The sequence below is a fragment of the Atractosteus spatula genome, chromosome 10, assembly GCF_055471065.1.
Source record: "Atractosteus spatula isolate fAtrSpa1 chromosome 10, fAtrSpa1.hap1, whole genome shotgun sequence".
Classification (NCBI taxonomy): Eukaryota; Metazoa; Chordata; class Actinopteri; order Semionotiformes; family Lepisosteidae; genus Atractosteus; species Atractosteus spatula.
The window spans coordinates 22292219-22307414 of record NC_142715.1 but is presented as its reverse complement, the minus strand read 5'-3'; the positions used below and the strand labels follow the sequence as shown (position 1 = coordinate 22307414).

The window sequence follows — 15196 nt, the reverse complement described above, 5'->3', positions numbered from 1 at the left end:
GGTTAGGTGGTTATCGATGTCTCCGCCTACGTTTTGATCGGGACGTCTGGGTCTTAACCGAAGGTCTTCATGGCACATAGCCTAGCGTTATCGCGATGGTTAGATATTCTGTTGCAGTTTCAAATTTTTTACTAGTCTTGAAAAATATCCACTCCCGGCACATGTTCTGTATAAGAAACTTACTGCACGTTTTATGCCAAATCAGTATTTCTATACTGGAAAGCTAAGGAGGTCCAGCATTTGTAATAATAATAATAATAATAATAATAATATTAATAATATTCTAGTTATCAATAGCATTTTTTTTATAAATATACAAACAGCTTACTTTACTTCTCTGAAGCAGGTTTCCGTTTCTTATAGCCATAGCATAGTCCATTGCCGCAGAGAAGAAGAGCGGACATCAGTGGATTCTGTACAGACCTGCAGGCATGTCCCAGGTGAGTTCAAGTTCGCGATCAACAGTTACACCAAGAGCTGCAGCCACGCTTTCCTTTAAACTACCGGCGGTTTAAAATAAACTAGCCATTTAAAACAAAGTAGTGATTGACAGAACTAGACTGATCTACATGCTCTGATGCATAAAATAATATCGACATCTGCAACAGCAATGCCTGATAAACGATCTTTCCGTCGAGCGCTTGAAGTTCCTACCTCAAGTTTTAGTACCCTTATACGATCAGTCGTTTTTTTTTCTTACTTTTGTTATAGTTTCCTTAAAAGACGGAGGAGAGGATGTGAGAGCGATTTAAGCTACGTTTGCATGTTTCTAGTTGTGAAAGAGATCGGAATTAATATTTTGATTTCTTCATAATGTCACATTCAGACTCATCTCATGCCTTCAGGGTAAGACTAATAGACTTAGCGTTGCAAGGGTTAATGTACTGTTGCTTAAAAAACTTTTATACATAGCTGTGAAAATAATATTAAATAGATGACAACCTCTTACATATTGTATAAGTCGTTTAATCGAAGATTGCATTCTCAAAAAATAAATTACTGTAACGCATACGGCCGACAGGCACTGTGTAAGAGCCGGCTTACCAGAGCGGTGACGTCACCGCCCTTCCCTGTAATAGCTGGACCACAGCTGCTAAGATAGGGAGAGATCTCTCTTTAGGTCACCGGGCTGGGTCCCTGTTGAGTGACGGCCGAGTCCTGGATTCAAGCAAGGGCGCCTGCCTGAACCCTGTTACATTACATTATACCCGCTCTTTGCCTGAAATATGTATTTAACAGAAAGTTTGGATTTTCAGCAGTGTTAAAATAATCAGGCTAGGACAGTTTGTGGTTTTTGGATTGCCTGAATTTGTTATACAATAATGTAATCCTCAATCTAATGGTTCCGTCCTGCATCGTTTACATTCAAATTTCATAACAGGAAAAAATATATATATTTTCCCTGCTTTCCCTGTTTAGAAAACCTTAATTCGCAGGCGCTTATAAATAAAAGATACTGTAATAAATATGCCCCTAAGCATAACACGGATGTTGGCTGCCCGGGCTGAGGAAGACGGCAAGACCCCTGTTGAGTGATGGTTTGCGCCCATGTGTTAGAGAGAGAAAATGGGAGCGGCGGAGGCACAAGCCCGAGAACCCAAAATCGTTACATTGGTGTTAGGGTGGGATGGATGGACAGAGACCTACAGCACCTGTTGGACTCAGAGATGCGCCAGTTCCCCCAGCAGGTGTCCCACCCTTAAGTGCCAAGAGCTAGAATGGCTCCACCGGTGCAGCCACTGTTAGAAATTAAATCTAGGTGGACTGAGTGAGCACATTTGGTTCCTGTTCTGACCCGAGGAAGACCTAAATAATCTAGACCAGGCTCCTCTTATTCTTCTGCTTGCTGTAATAAAACCAGAATCTCCATCACTCCCACTCCCTGCTCTCTAAACGGATTTCAACATAAAATCTATCCAAAACCATCTCTGCAAATTCTCCCAGTGGTTGGTCATAAGAACAAAAGAAGAGTTAGAGACCCATCTAGCCCATTTGGTAGTAATTAATGCATCAGAAGATCTCATCCAGCTGTGTCTTGAAAGGAAGCAGGGTATCAGTTTTAACAACATGGCTGGGTAGCTTGTTCCACCTTTCCACCACCCTATGAGTAAAGTAGTGCCTCCAGTTTTTAGTTTTAAATCCATGTAGTTTCCACTGTTCATACTAAAGAAATCCACTGGGTTTCAGTGGATCAGTGTCTCCACTGGTGATCAATGTCCTTTGAGAATATGGAATAAAAGTATCAGTGTAAGGATCCTATGCAGACGCAGATGCATAGGATCTGTACATGATATGTACAGTTGGCTTGTGCCGAACAGAGAGGGGACTATTTCCCGTATCAGTTTCAGTATCAGTTTCAGTGGGCGTCCTGGGAGAACGGCTGGTCCCAGGGGGAGATGGCAGGCCACCTTGCCATGGCCCGGGAGGGGAAGGCCTGACAGGCTTTGCTGACCAGCAATACAGCTACATGGCGTTGGCCATCCGGAGGCGTTTCAGTGGAGGAGGGAAGTCGCCCAGATTGCTGTGGGCAAAGCTGGCCCAACGATGGCACCTACCAGGCGAGCCCCTGGGATCAGTCACAGCAGACATGGTCTACTTCGCCCACCAGGATGACACCACCCTTCCGTAAGAGGCGCAATGAGAGATAGCACCCCAGGCGACATAGTTGCAGCGCCATGTGATGCTGGCCATGCTGGTCTCCTTGGAGCAGGCTTTTTGGCTCTGGTGCAGCAGGCCAATGCTGTGTTTGAGGAGACCGGTGGGCACATCCAGAAGGGTGCTCCCTGCTGGGCAACAGGGGCTGCATCAGAGGAATCAGGTGGGGAGTAGGAGATGGCCACTGGTGTTACACCAGTAGAGCAGCGAAGACAGGTCACCTACTTACCACTGTGGACATCGCCCAGGAGGTGTTGGGCACCGGAGCCAGAAGCTGTCGGGAAACAGGAGAAGAGCAGCCTAAAGGGGGCAGGAAAACCCGGAGGAGTGCTAGACCCCGCCTGCCATTGTGGGGTTTGTTCCTTTCCTGCCTCACTGAGGGCTGGGCATCAAGACAGCCGGACCCTCAGGATGGGAGACTATCAGCCTGCGCCTGAGGACAGTGATGGGACAGTGCGCAGAGGTCCTCGGCAAGGGGGTGCTGACTGACTGTGAATGTAAAGTTTGGGGCAGCCCCCTTTTATCTCCTCCAAATTCATGATGACTGAATCCTGGGGGACTGGTTGGAAGGAAGGTGGCTGCCTAGACTTGGGCTGGTGGGAGTTGGTGGGGCGGGGAACAGATCCGTCTCGAACATGATTATGTTAACTCTTGTAAAACTACTTCTACTACAGACCCAAAACCGATGTAAAACTAAGATCACCAGCAATTTTTTAAAAAAGATTCTCTGAATGAAACAGAAATTAACAGAAACTCTGTTCCGGTGTTTAATAAAGCTAAACAGTAAGCAGGTGTTTAAGGACAGCCCCAGAACTACTGAACACTTGCTTGAGGAGCTTTTCTCTGGTTAGACTGAGCACAGGCAGACATAGAAGTGTAAATATTGTGTCTCTGTACTTAGTGTGTATGTTCAAATTTACTCTTCTGTTTCAGATATTTGGACGGTCGCTTGACAGCTCTTGAACCCATCAGTATTTATTACCTTGATTAATGGAAATGCAGGTTTCCCCCAAAAAAACTATCATCCTTCTTTTATCTGACTTCAGTTTTGAAACTGGATCTTTCCCCTCTTAACATGGTATAAAGTTCAGGAATGAACTCACGTTTTCTACGTTATTTAGCATGTTGATATCAGCACAAAATATAAAACTCTTCCCCTTGACTCATGAATTACTTTCTTTATTGAAGGTTGTTCCTTTCCACCTGTCCTAGAGAACCGAATCCTGTGTGCTCAAGTGCTCTGAGCAAAATCGTTCGTGTCAAGGATCGCCTCAAGAAAGAGAAAGAGGAAAATCAACCCTGATATTTTTAGCACTGTCTGTGTGTGTTTCTTTTCTTACTACTTCATGTCCTTCTCCTGCCTCTTCAGTGTTCAGACAAAAAAAGGATGCTCAACACCCATTTTCAACATATGATGATATATGTCAAAACCTGATTTTCAGTTCTTTAAAGCATGTGTGCAGGCACTGTTCATTCATTATACATAAACGTAAAAAAATGACTCTGACGTTTGGTGACATTTGAGATGAATACAAGAGAAGAGAACTCCAGGTAACTTTGATAGAGAACAATGCTGTGTTTGTGTTCTAACCTGTCATAGTGATGCTACTATTTTGTTTGTACTAGTTTTCATAGTCTGAGAGGGGGTAATAAAGAAGCAATCAGCCCTGGCTCATCTCTTCTTGTTACTGTTTTCTGGGCCAACGTGGCTGTCACAGTCCATGACCTTAGTCATTAAGAGAATGAGCTTGACTTCTTCACAACAAGCACTGTGTAGAAAAACAGACAGTTTGAGAACAGTAGTTTTGCTCTCACCACCCAGGAACCTCGTGTTACAATGAAGTTTCAACTTCAAAATGCCCCCAAGCTCAGATACAGCTACTCTTTCACTTTCAAAATGAGGCTGTATGTATTTATTGATATCATGGCTCTGTGGAGATAAGATAAGAGTTTTTTTAAGCAGGTCATCAAACAAAGCATATCATATCTTCAATGAGAGGCACTCTGAAAATGAACCTAACGAAATCTGCAACAATAGAAATATATTTGAACTTCCTGGGATCGTGGTCTTATTAACTACAACTGGCAAAGCAAAATATCTGTTGAGGGGTCTGTTCACACAAGCTCAGGCGGTCAGAGACTTGATGACAGATCTGGAATAGAAGGATGGCTGTGATGCCAGATTCTAGATTATAGATCGTTGACTGAACTTTTGAAGTCACTTTTTTTTTAATTAAAATGTATGTGGCCTATTAGAGCTTCAGTACTGTCAAAGCCAAAGATAAAATCAACGTTCTGCTGTCAAACACTACAAGCTTCCTATCTATTACAACTGCACTTATAAGAAATGCCTGTGAAACTAACTGCCTATAAAGAGGCTTAAGAAATTCAGCACTCCAGTCCTTCTTCGGTATTTCCTCTTGGAGCAAGTAGAGTGATAATAACCAATGTCCAGGAGTGTTCACTCAGGGTATGGATTGTTACCCTGCTGATATGAATCTGCTGGCTGTTGGCCTCATAATCAGCACCAGGTAGCTTATTCCCAAGGAGCAAGGCTCAAGCTACGCTCAAGAGCCCATGGAATTTGCATGTTAGATGGTACTGTAAGATCCCCCCTTCTTGTCTGTTCCAGTCTAAACTCTGTTCCAGTGTTTAGTAAAGCTAAACAGTAAGCAGGTGTTTAAGGAAAGCCCTAGAACTACTGAACGCTTGCTTGAGGAGCTTTTCTCTTTTGAGACTGAGCAAAGGCAGACATAAAAGTGTAAATATTGTTGCTCTGTACTTAGTGTCTATGTTCAAATGTACACTTCTGTTTCAGATATCTGGACTGTTGCTTGACAGCTCTTGAACCCATCAGTATTTATTACCTTGATTAATGGAAATGCAGGTTTCCCCAAAAAACGATCATCCTTCTTTTATCTGATTTCAGTTTTGAAACCGGATCATTCCCCTCTTAACATGGTATAAAGTTCAGGAATGAACTCACGTTTTATACGTTATTTAGCATGTTGATATCAGCACAAAATATAAAACTCTTCCCCTTGACTCATGAATTACTTTCTTTATTGAAGGTTGTTCCTTTCCACTTGTCCTAGAGAACCGACTCCTGTGAGCTCAAGTGCTCTGAGCAAAATTGTTCGTGTCAAGGATCGCCTCAAGAAAGAGAAAGAGGAAATTCAACTCTGATATTTTTAGCACTGTCTGTGTGTGTTTCTTTTCTTACTACTTCATGTCCTTCTCCTGCCTCTTCAGTGTTCAGACAAAAAAAGGATGCTCAACACCCATTTTCAACATATGATGATATATGTCAAAACCTGATTTTCAGTTTTTTAAAGCATGTGTGCAGGCACTGTTCATTCATTATACATAAATGTAAAAAAATGACTCTGACATTTGGTGATATTTGAGTTTTAGATGAATACAAGAGAGGAGATCTCCAGGTGACTTTGATAGAGAGCAATGTTTTGTTTGTGTTCTAACCTGTCATAGTGATGCTACTATTTTGTTTGTACCGGTTTTCATAGTGTGAGAGGGGGTAATAAAGAAGCAATCAGCAATGGCTCATCTCTTCTCGTTACTGTTTGCTGGGCCGACTTGGCTTTCACAGCCCATGACCTTAGCCATTAAGAGAATGAACATGAGCTCTTCACAACAAGCACTGTGTAGAAAAACAGAAAGTATGGGAATAGCAGTTTTGCTCTCACCACTCAAAAACCTCGTGTTACAATGAAATTTCAACTTCACAATGCCCCCAAACTCAGATACAGCTACCCTTTCACTTTCAAAATGAGGCTGTATATATTTATTGATATCATGGCTCTGTGGAGATAAGATAAGAGTTTTTTAAGCAGGTCATCAAACAAAGCATATCATATTTTCAATGAGTGGCATTCTAAAAATGAACCTAGCGAAGTCTGCAACAATAGAAATATATTTGCACTTCCTGGAATCGTGGTCTTATTAACTACAACTGGCAAAGCAAAATATCTGTTGAGGGGCCTGTTCACACCGACTCAGGCGGTCAGAGACTTGATGACAGATCTGAAATAGTAGGATGGCTGGGATGACAGATTCTAGATTATAGATCGTTGACTGAACTTTTGAAGATTCTTTTAAAATTAAAATGTATGTGGCCTATTAGAGCTTCAGTACTGTCAAAGCCAAAGATAAAATCAATGTTGTGCTGCTCAAACACTACAAGCTTCCTTTCTTTTATAACTGCACTATTAAGAAACACCCTTGAAACTACTTCCCATAAAGAGGCCTACGAAATTCAGCAGTCCAGTCCTTCTACGGTATTTCCTCTTGGAGCAAGTAGAGTGATACCAATGTCCAGGAGTGTTCACTCAGGGTATGGATTGTTACCCTGCTGATATGAATCTGCTTTTAACTGATTTCCAGTTTGAAACTGGATAATGTTTCTCTTAACATGGTATAAAGGTCAGGAATGAACTCGCATTTTCTATAATAATTAGTATGTTGATTTTAGCCAAAAATATATAACTTTCTTTATTGAATGTTGTTTCTGCACTCTGTCTTGATCTGTTATTTTCCATGTTTTAGTCTCATCTTGCTTTCTGGCGATCCTGCACACTTCTTCTTCTGTTCCTGGTCCAGTTCCTGCTTACCTGGTGGTCTGTGCACTTTTGGTCATTTCCAGTCTTGTTCCTGATTATCCTGTCCAGTCCTGCTGTGCTGCACCGTCACCTGCCTGGACCGCTCCCACTGCTCCTGTCCATTATTGCAGATCCTACTCGGAATCTTCCATCATTGCTTGCCTTGGCTTCAGATGTTTCCATGAGACCTCATCCTTTCAGGTACATCAACTCTTTGCTCGTGTTAATGCCTCTTTTCAATAAACTAGTCTTTATCTCATGTATGAATTCTCTCATTACTCAATAGGCTTTAGGATTTCTTCCACTTTGCCAAAGTGTAACACTTCCCAGCTGGAAGAGTCAGTCTGAGAACAGAACTCAGACAGCTCTCTGCAGAGTACATCTTTTACCTGGAATCAGTGAGTCACTTTCCTGGCTACAAATGATGGTTGCAGGCAGAGTGCACCATCTGACATTGTATAGCAGATCATCTGACACTGATACTTTTGAATGGCTAATGGATAATACACAATATATATAATGTATGAAAAATGTAGCGTATCTGCACACACAATAGAACACATCTTAAAAAAAACATTAGCCTACAGTATGTTTTATTCATATTGTCAAATATCTTAGTGACCTTGTGGATTAGAGAACTGCACTTTCCTCTCCAGAGAGTTTCTATACTGTGATCATACACTGTGTCCATAGAGTGTTTATGGAGACTCATTCACATAGTGTACACTGTAATAATGAGAGTATTTTTAGAGGGTGGTTGAGAGAGTGATATTTGGATTGAACACCATGCAACCATATGAGGAACATTTATCACTGATCTGGAAATAGGATCAGTTTTAACCACTGATCCAGGTGCCACATGCCTTTTTATGGAGGAAGAAGATTTGTGGAGGAAGAAAATCGGTTCCTTCTATGGGTGACTGGTGGAGTTTCAGAAAAAAAAATGTACTCTGCTGTGTCACAACACATCGTGTCATTGTGTCCACATACTTAAAACACAGTACAGAAACGACCTGTTCCCCTGTTTCTGTCAGCTAAGACTGGTTTGTGACGCATCTCAAGGGCACAGGGGGTATTGGGAAATTGCAAGAATGAGGCACTCTGTCCTACTAACACATGGAGAATGTGTTGAATTAAGCCGGGACCACTATGTGTTTGTTTTTTTTTTATTTTGAATCCAGGACTGAAACATTCTGCTCACATTTTCTGGACGCTATGTGGAAGCAGTTAAAAAGGAAAACAAAATGTTTATTTGTAGTGAAAATTGAATAATTAAAATTATGGGAAGTGGTATTAAAACTGTACAATGCACTAGTGAGGCCTCATTTAAATTATTGTGTACAGAAGTGATCACCATGTTATAGATGTTATAGAAATTATATTGGAATTAGTGTGGAGAAGAGCAAACTGAGCGGAAGGAAATGAACTACACTGCCAGGCTGGAGGAACTGTGTCTCTTTAGATTGAACGGAGTGTCCTACACTTACAGATTGAAGGATCTGCTGGTCATTGGGGTGAAAGACAAGCAATCTTGGTGTCTGCAATATCAAGGAGGAGGTTTAAAGTGGCATTTCAGTGGGTAACAGAAGATGATTTTGCAGTTGAGCAACAGATATTGAGAGTATATTGAATGGTGTGCTGCTCATTCTAGTGTGGAGCCAAGTGTATTGGTGTGAAGCTTATACTGGTTTTGAGCCAACTGTACTGGTGCAGTTCAAGTATGTGGACACTATGACATTACATATTGTGACTTCACCGGTCACCCATAGAAGGACCCCATTTTCAAATTTTCATAAAGTCTAGAGATGATACTGGTTTGGAGCCAGGGTACTGTGTGTCTATGTACAAAATTTACTGTTTAAGAGTTTGAGGAAGAGTTTAGTAAAAGGATGGGGAACATAGTAAAGTCTGAACAAAATACATTTCCTCCTTTAGAAATGTCAAAAGTAGCTCTATGTGTCATGAGCTGTGGTGTGTCACTGTGTGATGTGTCATGAGACTGTGGGTGAGTGCTGTAATCTAACCTTTGTTCTAACCTTTGTTCTAAGATTTAAAAGTACAAAGCTAGCTTGAAATAGCACCACAAAAGTGGAAGATTGCACTGTTGAGTCTATTCGTTTCCAGCATTATGGTGATTTTTGACATTGGTTATCCCAAATAGATTAAAGTTCCAAAAGGATGACACTATTACTGTTACATGTTCAATTTGGGGTACCACAGGGATCAATGCTGGGACCAATATTTTTCTCTCTCTACATGTTGGTGCTAGGTAGGATAATCCGAAAACATAATATTAACTTTCATTCATATGCTGATGACACTCAAAGGTACATTTCTTTTACACTTAATGACAACTCTATTATCACTTTATTTAATTGCATTAATGAAGTAAAGACTTGAATGTGTGAAACCTTTTTGTTACTTAACTCTGATAAAACTGAGGTTTTGTTGTTTGGAGGAAACAATACTGATAGGACTGCTATAACTTCAGCACTTAACTCAGAGGATTTAAAACTTTGCCTCAGAGACTCAGCACGTAACCTAGGTGTCATATTAGACAAAAGGCTCTCATTTAACTCTCATGTTAAAACAGTATCTAAAACATGCTTCCTACAAGAAATATTGCAAAACTAAGGCAGTTTTTCTCCACTCAAGACACAGAGAATACATGCACTGGTATACAGCATGTTAGATAACTGCAATGGCCTACTAACAGGGAGCACCCACCACTCTTTCAACACCTTACTGTGAACTCAGAATGCAGAAGCTAGAATTGTTACTAGGAGTAGACCATATAACCCCCATACTTAGCTCTCTTCAATTGGCTTCCTGTCAGGTACAGGGTGGACTTCAAAATCCTTCTACTTACTTACAAGGCTCTCAGAGATCAGGCACCTGTCTATCTAATGGAACTTATTAATGTATACCATCCAAGTCGCCCGCTTAGATCACAGAATGCAGGTCTTCTACGTATTCCATTAATAAAAAACAGTTGGCAGTAAAGCCTTTAGTTACAGGGCCCCTAGCTTATGGAATAGTCTCCCACCGCATATTTGGGATGCAGAGTCAATCTCAGTATTCAAATCATTCTAATATAATATTAGCGTGCCCAAAGGGATAGGGCAACTAGTTGGCCTTGGACCACTTGAGGTTTTTTCTCTCCTTACTAAGGAGTTTTTGGTTCCTCTCCTCCATTGTCTTCTGTTCTGTATTGACAAAATGTATCGTCAATTGTATTGTTAAGCGCCTTGGGGCAACCTTGTTGTGAAAGGCACTATATAAAAATAAATTGAATTGAATTGAATTATATCTAACTTGCCTCTTTGTGAAAATCTGAGAGTGTGCTGTTGCAGTTCAGTTTAACAATCACCTCATTGAAATTAACCACTTTATAACAGAGAGAGGAACCACAGAGAACATTAAATTCCCATGGACTGAATTACCATTTCTATGATACTTAAACCTACAGTATGCCCACGCTAAACCTGACACTAAAGTAGCTGTCTCTGCACTCTTAAACTGCATTTCTGATATAAAAACCTTCATGACTTACAATTTCCTTTACAAAATGCCACAAGACAAGGCCCATGAACTCTGTGGAGCCAATGCAGTAACCCTGCTGATTGTACAGTTCTGGAACCATTAGGGTTATATCCAATCCTTGCTTGATTTTTGGCTCTCAGGTGCAGAATATTGTAAAAACATTGTTCTTCCATCTCAGATATACCACCACACTATGTTTTATTTTGCCTTTGTTGCTTTGTTCTCTCATATTGATTGCAGTAATGCTGGGGTATTTAAATCCACACTGAACGAACTTCAGTATGACCAGAATTTGGCAGCCAGAATCCTGACCAGGCCTAGTGCAAGTGATCACATTACTGTCCCTGCACTGGCTTCCTGTCACGTTTCTTGTCAACTTCTAAATCCTCATTCTTACATACAAGCAGGGCTTGGCACCTCAGTACCTGTCTGAGCTACTATTGACCTGCTCCCCACCTCGCAACCTTCGCCAGCTGTTTGGGGTCACAAGTGAGAAACCGTCCAGCGGTCAGACAGAGTTTGTTTGGTTTCAAAGTCTCCAGTAATGGAGCCAGTTCCCCTGTTTCTGTGCAAAATTATTCATACTTGTATTTATGAAGTATATAAAGGGTTAATTGAAGAAGCTTTCAGAAGCGTGGAGTGATAACAGAAAAACACACTTGTGTTTAACAGTATTGTGAGTTCAGTGAAGTGTAGTTGCAGTGTGGGGGAATTGTCCTGTTCAGTCCTGTGTGTGTTACAGAGTGTGACAGTTTTTAAACAGGACAGTGTAACATCACCTATAATGAGTGTAAAGATGTACAAGGCTGAGAGGAAGATCCGCGATACCAGCTGCAGTTACCCCTGTAATGCAAGAACCTGTGGAAACACCCCTATATTTGAACTAACTTTAGAAAATAATCCTTTAAAAAACATGATCTTGTGTGACTATTCTCGGCGTGCGTCTCTAACTGCAGCCAGCACAGGAAGGGACCTGCGTGACATCATTACGGCCAGGCTGTGTGGGACTCGCAGTGCAGACGCCCCCAAGAAGTCTCCCAGGGGATTTATTGGAATTGTATTTCGTAACTAGTATCTACTGCCAGCTATGGTGAAGTGTTCAGACAGGGTTACACTTAGAGCAAACTACCTGCCTCCATGAACTTATTTAAAACAGGCGTGGTTGAAAACACCAGGCTCAAATTACTCCTGTGATACCGAAATACAATATGAGGTATTAATAAATCAATATTTATGTAGCCTGGCAAAGAATAACCAGCAAAGGACACAGATATATTTTTGGGGTTCTTTATTTCCAGGTGAGTATGGTGTCTGATCTGTTTTGTTAGTTTGGAAAATAATAAAAAAAACAAAAGAAATTACATATAACGATATTTTTACCCACACGAAATACAGTAGTGACTCTTCCTACCATGAAGGAAAACATAAAAAACACATTTTAGTTTTATGGTTTCAACATTCCATCTGACCGTTACAAAATCGCATCTAAACTGAACAAAATATAAATTACATTACAGTTGAAGTTTAAACAACTCACCACGCAGCGCGTGCAGAAATAGATCGCTCACAGCTCTACCCTCACTGAGAACTACATTACAACGATAATTAGTATAATACTTACAATTGCATACACTTAACAAACGGTGCTACACCCATTTCACAGCTAAACATAAGTCTCTGTAAAGAATAAAGGAACATAAAATACAAGGAACCTGTGAAACACATTACTTACAAATCAGTAAACAGATATTCCTAACCCGAGTAGATGTCTTGAAACTGGCTACGGCCTCAGTGCACTCAGTTAAAATCTAATATCCATCTTGCTAATCTTGTCTCAATCCTATGAAATACCCCTTTATACTTGTTAATACTTTTGATACTTTTCACCACTAGGTCACAATGTCCCCTGCTGCATAGTCAACTTCCCGGTGACTATCAACCTTTCACCCCCTTGACTGCCTCCCTAAAAAGGACAGCACTTAAGTTTGTTCTCATCTGGGAAAAGACTTCTAGAGTTAAGGAGATCGCATTACAGACAGACTTGGGTTCATGAAAAGGATTAGTGTGCACCCCAGCATTGGCTCTATGACTTCTGCGTGGAACAGGAGTAGATACATTTAATACACGGTCACTAGAAGAGAAGCTGGTAGTAGGCTCAGCCCTAGAAGGCTCGGTATCAGCCTCAGATACACCACGATCTAACAGGTAGCGCCATCTAGTGGATTTGGCATAACAGGCAGCTATTCACCACTAGGTCACACATATATAAACTATCAACGCACATTTGTATAATGCTCATTTAATTATGATTGTCAAGAATTGTCAAGTTCTCCAACAAATCTGTGTTCTAATTTTAAAATATTTTTGTAAAGGATACAACGGGTGTATAAATGAATTCTCCCAACAGCCAGATGAAAATACAATTCCACACGTGAAAATGGTTTCTTTGGATATTGCCTATTGCGATATTGACTTAGGTCCTTTATTGTTAACTTGTTTCACTTCCACACGAGTAAAACACGCATACTTCCTGCAAATTTCAAGAGCGTTAAGGTTTTTTGAAGAAATCCAATTAACTTTTAGCGGAGACTATGTTCACATGGGAACAATCTGAAGCGCATCCCTGAGTGGGCTTGAACCACCAGCCCTTTGTTTAACAGCTGCACAGAGACACACTCCTGTTGCTTTTCACCATTCACACGTTTGTAGTTAAAGAAAATAAAATACTGGCATTTTCCTGCCAGCCAGCAGTATTTCTTCTGCACTGACCAAGAATAACCAAGAACTTTATTTCATCTTTCATAGGTTGTAATTTCCAGAAAAGGAAGTGAATACTTGTATTAAGCTAAATCAAGCCGACGGAGATGCACTGCAGTTGTTTTTCTCCACTTTTCGTTAAAAGGAGAAAAAAAATCACTGGCATTTTCTTGCAGTATTTCTTTTGTCCTGATAAGCAAGATTTGTACTTTATTTTTCAGAAGTTGTATGACTTTCTTGAAATTAAGAAACCGCTTGTTCCAGAAAGGAAATGAAGACTTGTTTCAAAGTAAATCAAGATGTATATCTCTCTCTGCGTGTGCTCTTATCTGTCCATCTCTATCTCCTCTTCTCTTACTCTGGCAGTCTGTGCAGAGTATCTGAAGGGGATGTAACACCACTTGGCAAAGAAGAAAGACGCAGAATAAAAAATCATTATTCTCTTCTCAGTCAGATTCACAGCTCAGACTCACACTCGGACAGAAGCTCATCTCCATACTGTTCTCTATCCTGACAACCCAGAACAAGAGTATATTCAGACAATCAGTGCTGCTACATGAACAATATCAGACAGAACAGCCTGGACTCAAGTCACATCTCCCCCTTTTCTCCTTCCTCACAGCCTCTTAGAGACAGAGCAGAGCTCCTGGTTCTCCTCTCTGTGAACTGGGCTCAGGGGTCACTGATCTGGCAGCTGTGGGCTCTGTTCCAGGTCAGAAGCAAGAAGCTTCTATTAACCCTTTCCAGGACCTCCAGCCATTCAATATTACTGTACTTTCTTTACTGTAATGTAATGTTTCTTTATTAGCCCTGTACAATTTCTTGCATTAGGAATTTGTCTTTTCGCATATGTCAGCCTACAAACATGTTTTATAAATGTTTTATAACACACATGAGTGTGGAATTATCTTAGTATTTATGTAATAAACACCAGTATTGACACTTTGATCAGTATATTGATTATTAGTAGTTGATGATCCGATGGTCATGTCTACAATAGTGACTAGTTGACCAGTCTGTAGCTCTGAGCAGTGGAACTCAGATAACACAGAAGATTCCACACCAGCCCTGGGATTCAGCTGCTCTCACAAGTGTCTAACAGTCTTATAAATTTACAATTAGATGAATTATTGTAACAGTTATACAGTTAATTTAAATCATCAGACTACCTATGAAATTGAGAGCTGGCTGGAAATAAAACCAGGATACCCATTTTAACCTCCAGGATCAGGAGTCTGTTCCTCCTGGTTCCTGTACTCTGATGATTCGTTTAAAACATTTAAAAGCGCTTATTACAGGGACTTGTGCTCGTTCTCTACTGCTCCACACGGGTACGCTTTGTAACACATTAATCTGCGAAGTAAACTATTTTTTTTCCTGTTTAATGAATTTCATTCCTTGGTATGTCACTCTCCTCCTCCAACTGTAATAAATCAATTCTCTTCACAGCCCGGTGTGTTCTTTTTTGGGGGGAGATGTTATATCTGTAAGAAAAGCCGCCGAGCTCCGGACAGGAGTCTCCTCCAGCGGAGACGCGCTCTGCTCTGTCAGAAAGAGCGCTGGGACGTCACAGACACCAGCCAGAGCGCCGGGATCACAGAGAGAGAGACTGAGGGAGGAGCGCA

The 15196-nt window shown here is 41.0% G+C and overlaps 1 protein-coding gene across 1 annotated transcript in view; it reads left to right on the top strand.

Annotated features, from left to right (window-relative positions):
* LOC148825844 (scavenger receptor cysteine-rich type 1 protein M130-like) overlaps positions 1 to 15196 on the top strand; it is a 115124-nt gene that overhangs the window by 56693 nt on the left and 43235 nt on the right.